An 18,273-nucleotide genomic window follows, 5' to 3' on the forward strand; every position below is an offset into this window, starting at 1 on the left:
TGACACCAGAGATGGAGGCATAGATGGTGACACGGAGAGAGGGAGTGTCTGAGGACTGTAGATTCATGGGAAGAAAAGGACTAAGAGCCAGGAGGCAGAGTTGCATAATGTGCCCTTTGGAGGTGTAAATTATTATATGTGCCTGAGTGTTTTTCTTTTTTTAAAAAAAAAGCTAAAGTAGACAAGAGTTGCTCCCTTAAAGTTTACAGCCTAGGAAATCCTGTAGGGAAATTCTACTCTGTCAGAACTGACTCAACGGTACACAACAACAATAAAAGTTATAATAACCTTATATAATACATTGTTTCTTAGAATTAATGAAATTTTTATTCTGTGAAGTTAGCTGTAAACAGATAGTCTCATATGATTGTATTTCAAGTAAGTTATTATTGTGCAGGCAGAAACAAAGAAGAAATTAAGTATAATAAATACCCAACTTCTTATTTGATTCCTTTCACCTAGGATTCCATAAATTAAAAATAATAATAATCCTGTCTTTTAGACCTGAAATCTGAAATTATTCAAAAATGTTTGCTGCACATTATGATAGCAATTTTTAAAAAGAAGTAATTTAAAAGGAACAAAACAAAACAAAAAAACCTTGATAGTGGCAAAGAAAATTGTGTTGCTTTTGGAACCGGCATTTAAACACTTGACTATGAAGGAGAAACTCCCGATTATGCAACTTGAATTTTCAACTGCAGGTGCAGGGACTGGGGAGCTGTTCTGCACAGTTTCAACAGCACAGAATGAGTTGATAGAAGGATAAAATCATAGTTGGCACTAGCACTGACTGCTGAGGCAACTAAAATGAGGCTTCAGTCACCATGGGGACCACCTTTACTGCATGACACACTAAGGAAAGAATCACAGCTGGAGGAGAATGCAGGGGTCATCAAGGCCAGGCCACAACCCAATGTAGGAATGTCTTACCCAGTGTCCCTGACAAATGACTCACCCAGCTCCAGCCAGAATTCAGCATCTCAAAATGTAGCCCTATTAAACTTTTAACCACTACTAGCCCCAGAAATCACTGAACAAACAAAAAAAGCCTTATTTCAATTAGCAAATTTTAGCTATTTTGAGCATTGTGCTCTTTTAAATAACTATCTATGTGAGATACTAAAAAATTGACTGGCAATTCAAAAGGTTGGGTGTGTAGCTTGGGGAGCAGTGAGTCTAAGATAATGGTGATATGAAAATGGAGAAAAGCGCAGTGAGTACGGTTGCTAATTTGAGGAATGTAACCAACGTCGCTGACATGGACATGTAGAAATTGTTGAAATGCTGTATCTTTGCTGAAATGCTGTAAATGTGTGTATTTTCTCCCAAATGAGAAATAAGCATTGTTGTTTTATGCTATCAATTTGGTTCTGAGGCATGGTGATCCTATATAGCGTTTTTAATAAACTACTAATAGGTTTAAGGAGTCCTGGTGTGGCACTGTGGGTTAATGTGCCAGACTGCAAAGCCATTTGAACTGCAAGGTCTGCGGTTCAAGCTCACCAGCTGCTCCTCAGAAACCTTATACAGGGTCGCTATGGGTCAGAATCGACTCGATGGCACTTAACAACAACAGATAGTTTTACACCATTGACCTTGTGGTTAGCCGTCCATAAGAACAAATGTAACCCTGTTCACTAAAAATTGTTGACATTTTTAGAAGATGAAAATATTTTACTTGCAATGCATGAAAAAGTAGAAATTTTATTGAGGTAAATTAATTGAAATCAATGTGGCAAAGATCTAGGCCAGATTCAGGAGAGGACATGGAACAAGGGATATCATTGCTGGTCTCAGATGGAGCTTGGCTGAAAACATAATACCAGAAAGATGTTTGCCTGTACTGAAATCATCAAACAATATCATTAAGATCACATGCAAGTAAAATTTTGCTGAAGATGATTAAAAAACAGCTACAATAACATATCAACAGGAAACTGCCAGAAATCCAAGCTGCATTCAGAAGAGGACCTAGAAGTAGGAATATCATTACTGACATCAGATGACTCTTGACTAGAAATAGAGAGTAGCAGAAAGATGGGTTTTTGTGCTTGACTGACTATGCAAAGGCTTTTGACTGTGTGGATCATGACTAACTATAGATAACATTGAGAAAAATGAGTATTCCAGAACAGTTATTAGTGCTCATGATGAACCTGTGCTTAAACCAAGAGGTAGCTTTTCAAACAAAACAAGGCTATACTGAATTGTTAAAAATCAGGAAAGTCATGTGCCAGTGTTGTATTATTTCAGCATACTTATTCAACCTGTTTGCTGAGTAAACATTCTGAGAAGCAGGATTACATGAAGAATGTGACATCAGGACTGAAATGCTCATCACCAACCTGCAATTTGTAGATGAAGATTAAAGACTACAGCCTTCAATACAGATTGCATCTAAATGTTGTTGTTGTTATGTGCCGTGAAGTCAATTCCAACTCATAGCGATCCTGTACAGGGTTTCTGAGGCTGTAAGTCTTTACGGGAGCAGAAAGACTCATCTGTCTCCCGCGGAACTGCTGGTAGTTTCGAACTGCAGACCGTGAGGTTCACAGCCCGATTCGTAACCACTACGCTATATAAATGTAAAGAAATAAAAATCCCTCACAACTGGACTAACAGATAACATTATGATGAAGAGAGGAAAAACAAATTGTCAAATACTTCATTTTGATTGGATCCACAGTCAATACTCATGGAAGTAGTATCAAGAAATGAAATGATGCATTTCATTAGGTAAATTTGCTGCAAAAGACTTCTTTGAAGTATTACGGAGCAAAGAAGTCAATTTGAAAACTAAGGAGAATGTAACACAAGTCATGATATTTTCAATCACCTCATCTCATCCTATGAGTCAGAACAAAATCAATGGCACTAAGAACAAAATATGCATGTGAAAGATTAATAATGAATAAGGAAGACTAGAGTAGAATTGATGCAATTGAATTATGGTGTTGGCTAAGGATATTGAAAGTAGCATGGTCTATTAGAAAAAATAAAAAATAAAAAAATCTTATCTTGGAAGAAATACAACCAGAATGCTCCTTCAAATCAAGAACAGTGAGACTTTGTTTCTCATGCTTTGGACATGTTGTCAGGAGGGACCAGTCTCTGGAGAAGCATAGTATGCGTGATAAAGTAGAGGATCGGTGAAAAAAAAGGCAGATTCCCAGTGAGATGCAACCGTGGCTGCAACAATGGGCTCAAACTGTGAGGATGGTATAGTACCAAGCATGGTTTAATTCTGTTGTGTTGATTTGGTCGCTATGAACTGAAATCAACTGGCACTTAACAGCAGTCACCATATTTGAATATTAGCTTTTTTATATTAATTCTTAAAACATACTTATGATTTTCATTTTGGCACATTGTAATTTCAATATTTTTCCAAATGTTCACAGGGCACTTTCAAAAAAATACATGCTCTGGTGGAATCCTGGTGTGGTGCTATAGGATGAGCACTGGCCACAAGGTGGGTGGAAATGCAAGGTTGGCGATTTAAACTCATGAGCAGCTTCTCAGAAACTCTATACAGAGTTGCTATGAGTTGGAATCGACTCGACAACATTTAACAACGGGTAGAGACAATGCTTATTATGTTTTGTTCTTTTTAAACATTTCACTTATACATATTTTTTGGATTGATATTTCACTTGAAGACTGCCTTCAAGTACATATTACAAAGATCTATAAATACTATCATTATAAGTTAATGCATTATTATATTTCCATTCCTTTTACCTGTGTATGATAGTAATAGTTAACAATTTTGTGGTCACATCCTTTCACCCTCAACATTCTGTGGCTATGGCTCTATTTAATTCTGTGATTATTAATCAAAAACTGCTGAATGTAATGTACAGCTTCTTATACTTGAATATTTATATTATTAGTTATTTATTGTAGCCATCTAGAAAGCTCATCATGGTTTAACACGATGTCTGTTATTTTCTATCATTTTCTGTTTTCTGTCCAATCAAATGTATCTCTTATTTGTTTTTTCATAGCAATTTTTCCCTCAGGTTTAATCTCCATATTTCTGAACATTATTGCAAATATTTTTCCTACATTCATTTCTGTTTTTAAATTACTGTAAATATAGATCTATGTGTAAATATTTCAACAATCTTAACATGTACAGTTAAGTGACATTAATTGTGCTCATCATGTTTTTAACCCATCACACTTAACAGAAGGTCTGCATTTTCTTCGCATGATATCCTCTTTCCATGTACCTCCCACTCAACCCTGGTAACTACTATTAAATGTTCATCTCTATACACTTGCCTATTCTAGATATTTAATGGAAGCATGGATAAAGATTTTATTTTTCTTGGTGGTTATAATATTCTATTTTATTTATAGTAATATTCTATTTTATTTATTCATCCATCTGTTTATGGACATTTAAGCTATTTTCATATTTTGGCTATTGTGAATAGCACTACAGTGAATATTGGTGTACAAGTAACTATTTGTTTTCCTGTTTTCAATTATTTTGAGAACATACCTAGTAGTGGTCATATAGTAAAATCTATGTTTAACTCTTTAAGGAACCACTAAATTGTCTACCACAGCTCTATACCATTTTACAGTCATACCAGCAATGGCATATCAACCAACATTGCATCATCTCTGCAAAGCACTTTGAAAACAGTTTCCACCATTCACTCTACCCTTTCTTTATTGAATGGAAAACTAAAAAACCTGGTGAGAAACAGTTAGCCTGTTTTTTTTTTTTCCTGTACTGGGTCAAAATAAACTACGAAAGGCCACTGTTCACCTGTGACCAAGTCTCTTGGTGTATTTCATCACTTGGAAATGCCTGCCCATAAAAGCAAAATGGTTTTTCTCTTTTTCTACTCCTCTTGGTAACCTTACCGAAGAGGCTTTGTCTCTTTAGCAAAGGTCAGCTGTTTGGGTTGTTCATTTGTAACTGAATGGGTGGATTCCTTTTGGGAAGGAGTTGTGAGATACTCAGAGTGTATCTAACCTGCTTCCTCTCATCAAAAAATAACTTGATGATACATTGCAATGTCCAATTGATGTTTGCATCTATTTTTAAGTGGTTAAGAAATCATAGACAGTAGAGGTTGTGATTAAAAAGCCCCTGAAATCTCCCACAAGGACAAAATTTGTTTACACCTATTTTTATGTGTTTCTGGTTTCTAATGAACTCTTTTGCTCAGAAGATGCAAGCATTTACTTCTGTTTTTTAAAGCAATCTTTTTAGAGAAGAGTATTAGAAATGTGAGCAATTCATACCAGAAGGAGAATTTCATATCTTTACTGTATCATTCTTTAGTTCTTTTATCTGTTCATTTCTTTTATGAAGTGCAATGCCTGATATCAAGCCTTTATTGACAGATCTCCTTCTTCATATGGGAACAGCTTTATCTCCTCTAAAATCCATATGAATTTGTAAGGGAAATTGTCTGGAACCATTCTTCTGACAGTTCATCTATGATATCCATGCCTTCTCTTGCAATAGCTCCTACCATCTAAATTCTTACTCAATCTGTGAAGCTACCACTTACTGATCTGACAAACCATTCTCTCCTGACCAACAAACAGCAGTGTTTGTTACTTTGACTTGGAGTCTAACATCTAATTAGCATGTTAGTCTCAAATATGTTCCCATAGCCTTGTTTGTATCTAATCAGTGACCTTCACATTGATTCTGATTCTTGGTGACCCCATGCAAGTAGGAGTAGCACTGTGGCTGATTTTTCAGACATAGATCACCAAACTCTTCTTCTGTGGTGACTCGGTGAACTCAAACTTCTACTCAGTTAACAGTCAAATGTGTTAACTGTTTGTATTATGCAAGAACTCCGTAAACTGTGCATCTGGAAGAAGTTTCTCAAAATTTCAGACCATTTGGTGACTTGATGACTTTACTTATAAATGCAAGTTCTCTCTAATTTTATATTTCAGAGAAGAAAGGGAAGTAATAAACTACACATATGCCCTCATAGTCCCATCTTTCCTCACAATTCCTAAATTAGAAAATCTTAAAAGTAGCAAATTTCTAGAGCTCTGAAACTTTAGAAAGAGAAAATTTTAGATAAGAGAAAATCAAGTCAGCACACACAGTCTTGGATTACTGCTTCCATATTCAAAGTACAAAAGGGCAATTATGAAATCCAAGGACGTTAAAACGTGCTTTCCCATCCAATGCGCAATTAATTCTATTTGTGTTCTTATCATCTGCATCTCAGTTCATTGAATTAATCCTATATCAATATGAAGAAGAAGAATAGATTTTCTAGTATGTGAGTGTTATATTTATTCTATTTCATTTTGCAGAGAGACGAAAGGTAACACGGCTCAGTGTAGCCAATGTCCTTAGAGCCTAGGAAGGTCTCTGGACATAAAGTGCTGATCCTTCAAAATGCATGAAGCCAGAAAGACTCAAAGGACTAGCATATTTAACCTGATTATATGCTTTATTGTCAAAATTATGGCTTATCTGAGCATATGAGAGAGTCCTAACAGGAGAAAATAGGCACATACTTGGATTGTTCTGGGTGGACTAAGATCTGTGGTTACAATAACTACATTGTTGTTGTGAAGTGCTGTCGAGTCTGTTTTGACCCATAGCAACCTTGTATAGGGTTTCCAAGGAGCAGCTGGTGAGCTTGAACTGCCAACCTTAAAGTTCAAATGGCTTTGCAGTCTGGCGCATTAACCCACAGTGCCACACCAGGACAATAATTATAGAGAGCATCTATTCAGTGTGAATTATTACCTTATCATTTACCAGGTATATAACTGGAGACAGGTTCTTAAGCTTTCTGTAGTTTTCTTTCTCATGTATAAGATAAGAATGACAGGCATAATTTTCAGGGTTCATTGTGAATGATTATTTCAGGCAATGAAACTACAGTTGAAGGCAGATCACATAGTAAATGAACAACAACTTGTATTATGTTATTAGTATCCACATTATTGCCACTAATCTAAAATGTCAATGGCTGCTATACCAAAGTGAGCTACACTGAGAAGGGGAGTCTGAAATCAAGTGAAACTAGTTTTTAATGGAAAGCAGTTGGTGTGGTTTAAGGTAGAGTAGAGTGAAGGAGCTCTGGTAGCGTAGTGGTTACGAATCAGACTGCAAACCCCAAGTCAGCAGTTCGAAACTACCAGCCGCTCCGCTGGAGAAAGATGAGGCTTTCTGCTCTCGTAAAGATTTACAGCCTCGGAAACCCTGTACAGGGTCGCTATGGGTCGGAACTGACTCGACGGCACTTAACAGAGTGAAGGTAAGCCTAAAAACGTCCTCTGATGTTTGTCACAGCATGACATATAATGTGGTTCTTGGTCCCTAACATGAACTACTTGAAAAAAATAATGAAAATATTGTACTTACTGACCAATTAATTCAACAAAAAACTCTTGATCACTACACAAAAGCAGTTTCATTAGTCACTGAAGATACTCCTTTTAGACAGATGGAAAAATTAGGGAAAGAATAAAGGCAATGGTTGAGTAATAGGATTAACAAAATTTTTGTCACTGAAGTGCACCTGTAAATATTGTTTAAATGGCAAAAAAATATTTTGGTACATATATATTTACCACCAAGGGAAGAAAAAAGATTCTGCCATATTGAGAAAAATAATTTAATGATAATCCTTAAACTAGTAAGCCTTACCCCCATAAAAGATAAAATATATAAAATAGGCATAAGCATCTTTAAAATGCCAAATATCTAAATAAAATTAATAAACATCTAATATGGGAATTCTAAATATGCCTTTCCCTGATCTTCAAAAATTATAGAATAAATTTTTATAATGTTTCACCATTTACTTTCTATTGTTTATCAAGTTAAATATAAATTTAACATTTGTTTTACTAATTTTCTTAGCAATTTACTATACTGGAACAGAGCTGTGTTGCCAGCTAATCATTCTGATTACACACTATCACCCAAAGAGAGCCAGTGGATATTCAACACCAGACATGTAAAGAACCATTGAACTGAAATATATTGGACCCTGTATAATGGAATTTTTTGTTAAGTGCCATCGAGTCAGCTCCAACTCAAAGCAAACCTGTATATTGTTTCCGAGGAGCAACTGGTGAGCTTGAACCTCTGATCTTGTGGTTCGAACCGACCTTGCAGTCCAGCTCATTAACCCACAGCGCCATGGAGTTTAAGCGAGGAATTACTGTGTGTTGGTCCCATCTTTCTTGCAATTTCTATCTTGATTTTGCTTTGTGTTAACCAAGAGATTTATGTTACCCAAAACTGTTGCTGCGTGTTGTCAAGTCAATTCCAACTTACAGTTAACCTGTTTAGGGTTTCTGAGACTATAAATTTTTATGGGAACAGAAAGCCTAATCTATCTCCCACCGAGCAAATGGTAGGTTTGAACTGCTGACCTTGTGGTTAGCTGCTCAATGTATAAACCATTGTATTATCAGAGATCCTTTCACCAAACTTTGTTGTTGTTGTTGTTAAGTGCCGTCCAGTCCGTTCCAACTCATAGCGACCCTGTATAGGGTTGTCAAGGAGCAGCTAGTGAATTACAACCACTGACCTTGCAGTTCAAACCAACCTTGCAGTCCAGTGCATTATCCCACAACACCACACCAGGACTGTTGTTGTTTTTGTTAAGTGCAGGTCTGATTCATAATGACCCTGTATAGTGTTTCCTAGGAACACATGGTGAGCTTGAACTACTAACCTTGTGATTCAAACCAACCTTGCAGCCCAGTGCATTAACCAGCAGCTCCACACCAGGACTCCACACCAGAACTGTTGTTATTGTTAAGTGCTGTGGAGTCAGTTACAACCCATAGGGACCCTTTATAGGGTTTCTGCAAAGTAGCTGGTGAGCTTGAACTGCCGACATTACTGTTCATACCGACTTTTCAATCCAGCACATTAGGTACTCAAAATGGAATATGAAAGCACAGCAAAATAGAAAGAAAATTAAGCAGATATAGCTCTTTCCAGCAATTCACCAATATGTGACTAACAACATAATTTTGCATTTTCAATTTAAAATAATTTTGCTAGAAATGACTGCTAACTGGACTTTTTCTGGGAGTTAGAAATGGTGTTACCATTGGGAAATACAAGAGCTATTTAAATGAAAACTGCTAAATCTATTACTCTCCACCCAAAAGTGATTTGTATTTTGTTGTTGTACATGTTGATATAAAAGAAAAGAACATAATGAACTGATCTTCTCCCCCAAAGGAACTTAACCTTCTTAATGGGAAAAAAAATAAAATAAAAAGCAGCTGTTTGGCTTGAAAAAGGAAAAAGATTCCCCAATGATACATTTACAATCCAGAGGATATTGAGTCCAAAGATATGAAATGAAGACAGGAAATGTGGTTGTCTCTGTACTTATATAAAATAGCTTGAGCATCAAAAGGCAAAAAAGAAAGATGTCTCTAAAGGGCTGAACTTCACAGCAACTCAGTAAAGGGAACAAGAAGAAAAGAAGAAACATAATGTAATACTTAACCTGCTTTCTTGAATTTTCTTCAAGATTGCCACAATTTTCTTTAAAAATGTCCAGTAACATTTAGCATAACCTTAACATACCTACATTACATATTGGATACAGAGCCTTAACAAAACCCACACCACAACATATATATTGGATGAAGAAATAGTAACTGAAAAAATACAACAAATGTATCTGAGCATGAAACTAATGTATCTGAGAATGAAAACTATTCTCTGTAAGCAAAATCAGTACAAATATTGCAAAGAACAGGGGACCATAGCACAACAATTCCTCACTTAGACGCCATTTAATCAGTTATCCAGCAACCTCATTATCTACAAAACACTAGACAAAAGGACTTGCCAAACAGATATGACAACAGCTTTACTTAAAGATAAAGAGTTTTACCAGATGTAAACAATCTAAGAATCATTCTTCAGGATGTATTAATATTTTACTTCACATAATCCTAGTAAATTATAAATCAGAAGGTAGAAAAGTGTGAATGTGCCAATTACAGCAGGAAGCAGCAAGTAACAAAATGAAACAGAGAATAAAGAAGTTATTCAGGACTTCCCACAAGATTACAGACTAGGCAGACGTGCTACCCAGACCGTCTACAACAAAGACATGAGAATCCAGATGAAGCAGATACGGATGATAATCTTGAAGCACTGAGCTTCAAGAGAAAGGATAAAACAAAAAACAAGTAGATCGAATACCAATTAGAAGAAACTGAATGGAAACAGAACACAGAGATATAAGGTGTGGTGAGTTGTCAACTGGTCCAGCATGGTGTGACCACTTTGAATTACTGTAAACAGAGTTCCCATCAGGGCAAGAACCAAATAATTGACTGTTTCCCATTACTTTCTCTGCTAGCCTAGGATGCACACTGGTCTGATCTCTCCTTTATTCGCTACACTCTCCAGGTGACCATAAGTGTGGCCTCCCCCACCTCCACTCATTGATGGTTGGTGGCACCACACACACACACAAATTGCCCAACTCAGCCTAAAGTCAAAGATGTGCACTCGACGCCAAGTGCACATTACACCTAAATTAAGAGTCAAGTACTCCCACCTCAACAGCCAACTTGGACCAGGCCCACTTCCCTGCACTGTTTCCTCAGTGAAAAAGCACACTAACCTAACCCATTGCTCTGCCCCCATCCTACTGACACCACAGCTTATAGAAATCTGTTTCCCATCACTTTCTCTGCTAGCAGAATCGCTGTCCCAATTAAAAGCCCTCCCTGCTCCCACCTCATCCACCAGTGGAGCGTTTGGATCAGAAGTCTACCTGTCCACCTCCCACACATACACCTCTACACATGGCAGAAGCACCATGGTGTGCAAAACTGGGGGTGGGGGGGACACCCTGCAGATCTTTCTCCTTTCCTTTTCAATTTTTTCTTTCTTTATTACCTTCTTCTCTTTTTCTTTTTCTTTCCCCCTTCCTACCTTTTTTTCAGGAAGGCAATGACTCTAGAAGAGAAGCACTACAAGGTTGCCAGTTCCAGCCCACCAGCCACTCCAAGAAAGGGTAGGCTTTCTGGTCCCACAAAGATTGACCGCCTCAGAAACCATATGCTGGTATTGTTAGATTCCATGGAGTTGGATACAATTCAAAGTGACCATATTCACAACAGAACAAAACAGTGCCCAGCTCTGTGCCTTCCTCACAATTGTTACACTTCATTCCATTGCTGCCACCATTGTGCCAGTCCGTCTCATTGGGGATCTTCCTCATTCCATCTGAACCTGTACTTTACCAAGCATGCTGTCCTTCTCCAGGGACTGGTCCCTCCTGATAACATGTCCAAAGTATGCAAAAAGAAATCTTGCCAAGCTGGCTTCTAAGGAGCTTTCTGTCTATACTTTACAAAACAAAGATTTGTTTGTTCTTCTAGCAGTCCAAAATATGACCATGAACACATCCCTCCTGAATTTAGAGACCATCTCATGAACAGACCCTGTATAAGGATCAGGATGAGTCAGAGCCAACTCAACAGTATTTAACAATAGCAACATCATGAACAAATATTGAATGATGTAGCAAACATCAAAAGAAGATATAAGGTATCCACAAAGTCACTGTATCAAAAAGAAATGGTTCATGTTCAACCATTTCAATATGTAGCATATGATCAAGAATCAATGGTACCAAAAGAAGAAGTTCAAACTGCACTAAAGGTATTGGTGAAAAACAAAGCTCCAGGAATTGGTGGAATACGAATTTAAATCTTTCAACAAACTAGAGATTCTGACTCATCTATGCCAAGAAATTTGAAAAACAGCTACCTTGCCAGATGAATGGAAGAGATACAAATTTGTTCCCATTCCAAAAAGAGGTGATCCAACAGAATGCAGAAATCATGGGACAACATCATTAATATTACACGCAAATAATATTTTGCTGAAGATAATTAAAAAACGGTTGCAACAATACATCAATAGAACACTGCTAGGTAGTGAAGCTGATGCAGAAGAGAACGTGGAAGTAGGGATATCATTGCTGACATCAGATGGATCTTAGCTGAAAGCAGAAAATCCCAGAAAAAATGTTTATCTATGCTTTATTAATTATGCAAAGGCTTTTGACTGTACTGATCGCAACAAGCTAAGGATAAAATTGTAAAAAATGAGTATTCTGGTACTCTTGCTTAGGCTCATGAGGAATCTGTATATAGACCAAGAGGCAGTCGTTCAAACAGAACAAGGGGATACTGAATACTTTAGAATCTGGAAAGGTGTGGGCCAGGGCTGTATTATTTCATACATGTTCAATCTGTATGCTAAGCAAATAATCAGAGAAGATGGATTCTATGAAGAAGAGCATGGCATCAGGATGGAAGGAAGACTCATTAACAGCCCCAACAACATCTAACAACAACAACAACCATATCAACATCATAATTAGTAAAGCAGAGGGTCCACACAAAAGACAAAGACCCCAAGGAGATGAACTGGTACAGTGATAGCAGCACTTAAGTGTAACAATAATTGTGAGGATGGTACGGGATCAGACAGTATTTCAGTCTATTGTGAATAGCTTCACTAGGTTGGAACTGACTTAACGCCACTAACAACAGTTGCCTATATTCATTAGATCCTTTGCAGGTTATATTTAATTTTTTCTATAATGCCTAAATTTATTTCAGAAATGTTCCAAACAACACCAATATTCCAAAGCTACTCAACAAAGCATTACCAAAAACAAACAAGTAAGCAAAATTTATTTAAAAGTAAAATAGTGAAAAGCAAATGGAGTGATAGAACTGAATTCACTTCTTAAGAATTTCTCACATTTTTCCCCTAATGCTTACTTTGGGTTAATAGAGGATTTTACTTTTTCAAACCTCAATTCATTAGAATCTCTGAGTTAGGGTTTTGTGAATTACCAGTAGTCCCAAATCACTATGCCCGCAATAACCTAGTATGAGTAAATTTTTGAAGGGGTCCTCAGAAAATGTCAAGTGTCTAGCATGGAATTCATGGTCCAATGAATGATATGTCAAATGACTTGTCTTGAGGCACACACACAAAAAAGAAAGAAAACCACAGTATCCTTACCTATGATATACTTCACTATTTCCCTGACAGTTTTATCTTTTCATACACCAGAACGACGATAAGTTTATTTTACTTTTAAAAGAAAAGGAAAAAGAGGTGAAGACACTACCCCATCTAGAGTGTTGCATTACAAAAAGAAATTATGCAAAAGGATAATAATAGAAGCTTTCTAAAAGTTTTCACTTCAATATGAGCTAATGTCCAGTTCACTTTCTTACCCTAGTGTAATAGGCAGGATAAATCTTCCTTGATGGTCAAACAAATCCACTCAGAACTGATTGCCTCACATTTGAAACTAGTAAAAAACCTTTGTCCAGCAATGTTTGCTAATGTCTGTATGGAAGCAATTTCTCTCATAATCTCTTTGAAGTAAAATATACAAATCATTGCCCCCTAACTAAAAGTGTTCACTGTGTTAGACAGAACTCAGTGATAATCTGTAAGGTACATGTCCCAGTGTCATTGTAAACATTAATTAACTGTTTAGAGATGTGTTTCCTAAGTATTCTACCAATATTGACACCAATTTCTTCTTTATATAACTCAAATTCTCAGATTATTTGCTTTGCATACAGACTGAAAAAGTATGGTAAAAGAATAGAACCCTATCTCACACCTTTCCTGATTTTAAATGATTCAGCATTCCTTTCTTTTGTGTGAACAGATGCCTCTTGGCCTACATACCGGTTCCTCATGAGCACTGTTAAGTGTTCTGATGGCTTGTGAGTTGCTGTGATTCTGGAAGCTATGTCACCAGTATTTTAAATACCAGCACGGTCATCCATGGTGGACAGGTTTCAGATGAGTTTCCAGACAAAGGCAGACTAGGAAGAAGGAGTGAAAAACTACTTCCAAATATTTAGTCACTGAAAACTTTAAGAATAACAGAGAAAAAACGGCAAAAAACAGTGCTAGAAAATGAGCCCTCAGGTTGGAAGTCACTCAAAATGCAACTGGGGAAGAGCTACCTCCTGAAAATAGAGTTGACCATGATAACGGAAATGGAGCAAAGCCTGTGGAAGAAAAGCCCACAGAACCTTCATTTGCTGATGGGGCACAACTCAAAATGAAGAGAAACAATCAATGGGCTCAAGTTGTGAAGTTGGCCCAGGACTGGGCAGTGTTTCATTTTGTTGTGCATAGGGTCGCTATGAGTCAGTACCGACTTGATGGCACCTAACAACAACATCATAATGTTTGACAAGAACTTGAAGTATGATGTGTACCCCAACTCTCACTAGATGTCATATTTTTCAAATGAAAAACAGTTCCATTGAGGAAGTAATAGTGATGAGTCAATCGTTAATCACCTCGGAAACCTCAGGGTTGTTGATGTTGTTGTTGTTTTAGGTGCCAAGTCGGTATCAACACATAGCGACCTTATGCACAGCATAAGTGGACCTAGCGACCTTATGCACAGCATAAGTGGACCAACCTCACTACTGTTGCCATGCTTGAGTCCATTGATGCTGCCACTTGGCCAATCAATCTCACTGAGTGTCTTCCTCCTTTTCACAGACCCTCCACCTTACCAAACATGATAGCCTTCTCCAGCAACAGCTCCCTCCTGACAATATGTTCGAAGTATGAGAAATGAAGTTTGGCCATCTTGGCTTCCAAGGAGCACTCTGGCTGCACTTCTTCCAAAATGGATCTATTGGTTCTTTTAGCACTTCCAATATTCTCCTCCAAGACTATAACTCAAAAGCATCAATTCTTCTACAGTCTTCCTTATTCACTGTCCAGCTCATATGCATATGAGGTTATTGGAAATACTATGGCTTGGGTCAGGTGCATGTTAGTCCTCAAGCTGGCATCTTTGCTCTTCAACTCTTTAAAAAGGTCTTGTGCGGCAGATTTGCCTAATGCAATAGGTCGTCTGATTTCTTGACTGCTGCTTCCATGAGTGTTGATAATTGATCCAAGAAGAATAAAGTCCTTGACAACTTCAATCTTTTCTCCATTGATAAGAATGTTGTTTATTGGTGTTGTTTATTGGTGAGGATTTTTGTTTTCTTTACATTGAAATGTAATCCATACCGAAGGCTGTGCTGATCTTCATCAGTAAATGTTGCAAGTCCTCTTCACTTTCAACAAGCAAGGTTGTATCATCTGCATATCGCAGGTTGTTAATGAGTCTTCCTCAAATCCTGATGCCATGCTTTTCTTCATAGAACCCAGTTTCTTGGATTATTTGCTCAGCATACAGGTAGAATAAGTATGGTGAAAGAATATAACCTTGTCGCACCTCTTTCTTAATTTTAAACCATTCAGTGTTCCCATGTTCTCTTCGAAACACTGCTTCTTGGTCCAGGTACAGATTCTGCATGAGCACAATTAAGTGTTCTGGAATACTCATACTTCGAAATGTTGTCCATAGCTTGTCATGATCCACACAATCGAAAGCCTTTGCGTAGTAAATAAAGCACAGGTAAACATCTTTCTGATATTCTCTGCTTTCAGCCAAGATCCATCAGACAGTAGCAATGGCATCCCTCATTCCATGCCTCTTCTGAATCCGGCTTGAACCTCTGGAAGTTCTCTGTCAATGTATGATTGTAGCCGTTTCTGTATTACCTTTAGCAAAACTTTACTCGCTTGAAATATCAAAGAGATTTTCTGATGATTTCCGCATTCCATTGGGTCACCTCTCTTTGGGATGGGCACAAATCTGGATCTCTTCCAATCAGTAGGCCAGATAGTTGTCTTCCAAATTTCTTGGCAGAGATGAGTGAGTGCCTCCTGCGCCGCCTCACTTTCGTGAAAGATATCAATTTTTATTCCATCAATTCCTAGTGCCTTGTTCTTTGCCAATTCCTTCAATGCACCTACGATTTCCATAAACTAGCAATCTATTGAAAAAGGCTGTTATGAATTTGAAAGATGTGTTCAAGAGTGGTAAACGAATGCAAAAATTTGCAATTATTTGCAGTGGTGTTAGTTCAAATGTATAATAAATATACAAAAAATCCTTTGCATGATTCAAAAACTCTAATGCTTTACATAATGAATATTTTAAGAAATCTTACCAATGGTCTGTTAGACTGTTCTTAAGAACCTTGTAAACCAGATTAGAGCAAGCCCTAGAAATAATGTCTTTTGTTTAGGTATCACAAGAGCACATCAGAGACCAATTTGCAGTTTCATAATGTGTCCAGTTGTCTCTCTAGCAATCATAGAATCAACTGTGCATTCATGCTTATACTACTATTTGAAGGAACAAGATCCTCAGTTTGATGAAAGTCCTAATTAGAAAATATTCTGAATCCAGTCTTTTGCTGCATGTGTATTTCAGATCATTGTCTTTTAATACTTTCTTTCCTTTGTGTATTCCTAGTTTTCCTTCTAAATAATATAAATTATTGTATGTTGATCTCCATTTGTTAATATTCTAATCCGCAGTAAAAACAAGTATCACAAATGAAGAAGGGGAGTCCTGAGAGAAATCGATGTCCCTGCCCTGAAACTTTCTTTTCCTTTTATTCCATATACTCTGTCCTCCAAACTATGTCAACATTCCTGTAGCTTTAATATCTACATTTATCTAGTCATAACCAGAAATCTCTCTATGTAATTTCACATTCTCTCCTGGTCTCCAGAACCCTTATAAATATAATCTTTGGTCTAACGCCTACTTTTTACTCAATGTCCTGATGGTGTGCTGAGTTTCTTTCTAATCCTTGGGCCATATTAAAGTCTAATACTCCTATAACTATTCTCTCTCCTTCTTTTAGTGCTTCAAAAGTGTCCCCCTGCATTTTGAAAAAATCAAACTCCTTGTCCTGATTTGACTCTATTCCTAACCAGAGGCCAGCTGTCCTTGTTACCTAATCTCTGTAGTTTCTTAATCACTAAATAAGACCGATCCCAGTCATACAGACCTTTCTACAGTTCTTTGAAATCATCATGTACTCTTTAAGTCTTTCATGGAATACCTCTCAACTAAGTAAACATCATGCATTGTTTACCTAATAATGACAATTCATCATTTGAGTTTCAGCTTAGAAAATTTTTACAGTAGATCAAGTCTGTCTGATCTCATAACATGGACTTTCATATAGTCATTAAAACTTAACTGTGTTTAAATCGGTGTTATTTCTCTAATTCTGCTATATCAGCTCAGAAAGTTAAGTGCAGAGAATGTGCCTGCTTTGTTATCACTGCAGCCTCAATGCCTAGTAACTAGAGTTCTTGGCACTTAATCGTCACTCGATACATTTAGGTCAAAAGATGAAGTTTTTAAGGCAGGCAAATTCTGAACTGTTATTTCTTGGTAGCTCTGGTTACAAGTCAGGCTACCAACCTCAAGGTCAGCAGTTCGAAACTACCAGCTTGTTCGTGGGAGAAAGATGAGGCGTTCTGCTCCCGTAAAGATTTATAGCCTCGGAAACCCTGTGCAGGATTACTATGAGTCTGAACTGACTCCACGGTACTTAATAACAAAAAAACATTTTGGTAGATTAGTTGTTTATTCCACAGATAAATTCTAACTGGGAAGCTGTTTTTAAAGACTGGTTAAATGCCTTCAAGTCAGTTACTACTCAACAGATCTTATAGACGGTTTCAGAGGCTTTTTTAATCTTTTCAGGAGCAGAAAGCTTCATCTTTCTCTCATGGAGTGGCTGGTGGGCTCAAACCATGAGCCTTGTGGTTCGCAGCCCTCTGCTTATTTATGGAGCCGCTGTGCTCCCATGTAAAGACTTAGGGACAGATTTTCAAAACAGATTTATGCAGTTTTCAATTGGAATCCTGGCGTGGCGAACCACAAGATTGGCAGTTCAAACCCAGCAGCCATTCCTTGGAAACCCCACACAGGGTCGCTATGAGTCCGAACCAACTCTAAGGCACTTAACAACCAAGTTTTTAATTGCTCTCCCTGACGACAACACAGAAACGTCAGATACCAATGGTAGTCATGTCTTCCACTCTGAATTTAGTCTGCAAAAATGTCTTCTACAAACTTTTTTGTCAACATTCCCAATTTTAATAGTGACACTAAATTTAAATTAAATTTTAATTTCTATTTTAAAAATTCTGTTAATGAACAAGTTAGTTACTGTTATTATTTCTGTTCAGACTCTTTGCCTCATAAACATTGATTGGTTCAGCCTTCTACCTCTGGAGATCTGAAATCAGTTTATTGGCACTTTACTAGACTAAAACCAGACTTTTCCTTACTCACTTGATATAAATAACAGTAGCAGTGTGATATATAATTCTGG

This window comes from Chrysochloris asiatica, unplaced genomic scaffold (assembly GCF_000296735.1).
Source record: "Chrysochloris asiatica unplaced genomic scaffold, ChrAsi1.0 scaffold00005, whole genome shotgun sequence".
Taxonomy (NCBI): domain Eukaryota; kingdom Metazoa; phylum Chordata; class Mammalia; order Afrosoricida; family Chrysochloridae; genus Chrysochloris; species Chrysochloris asiatica.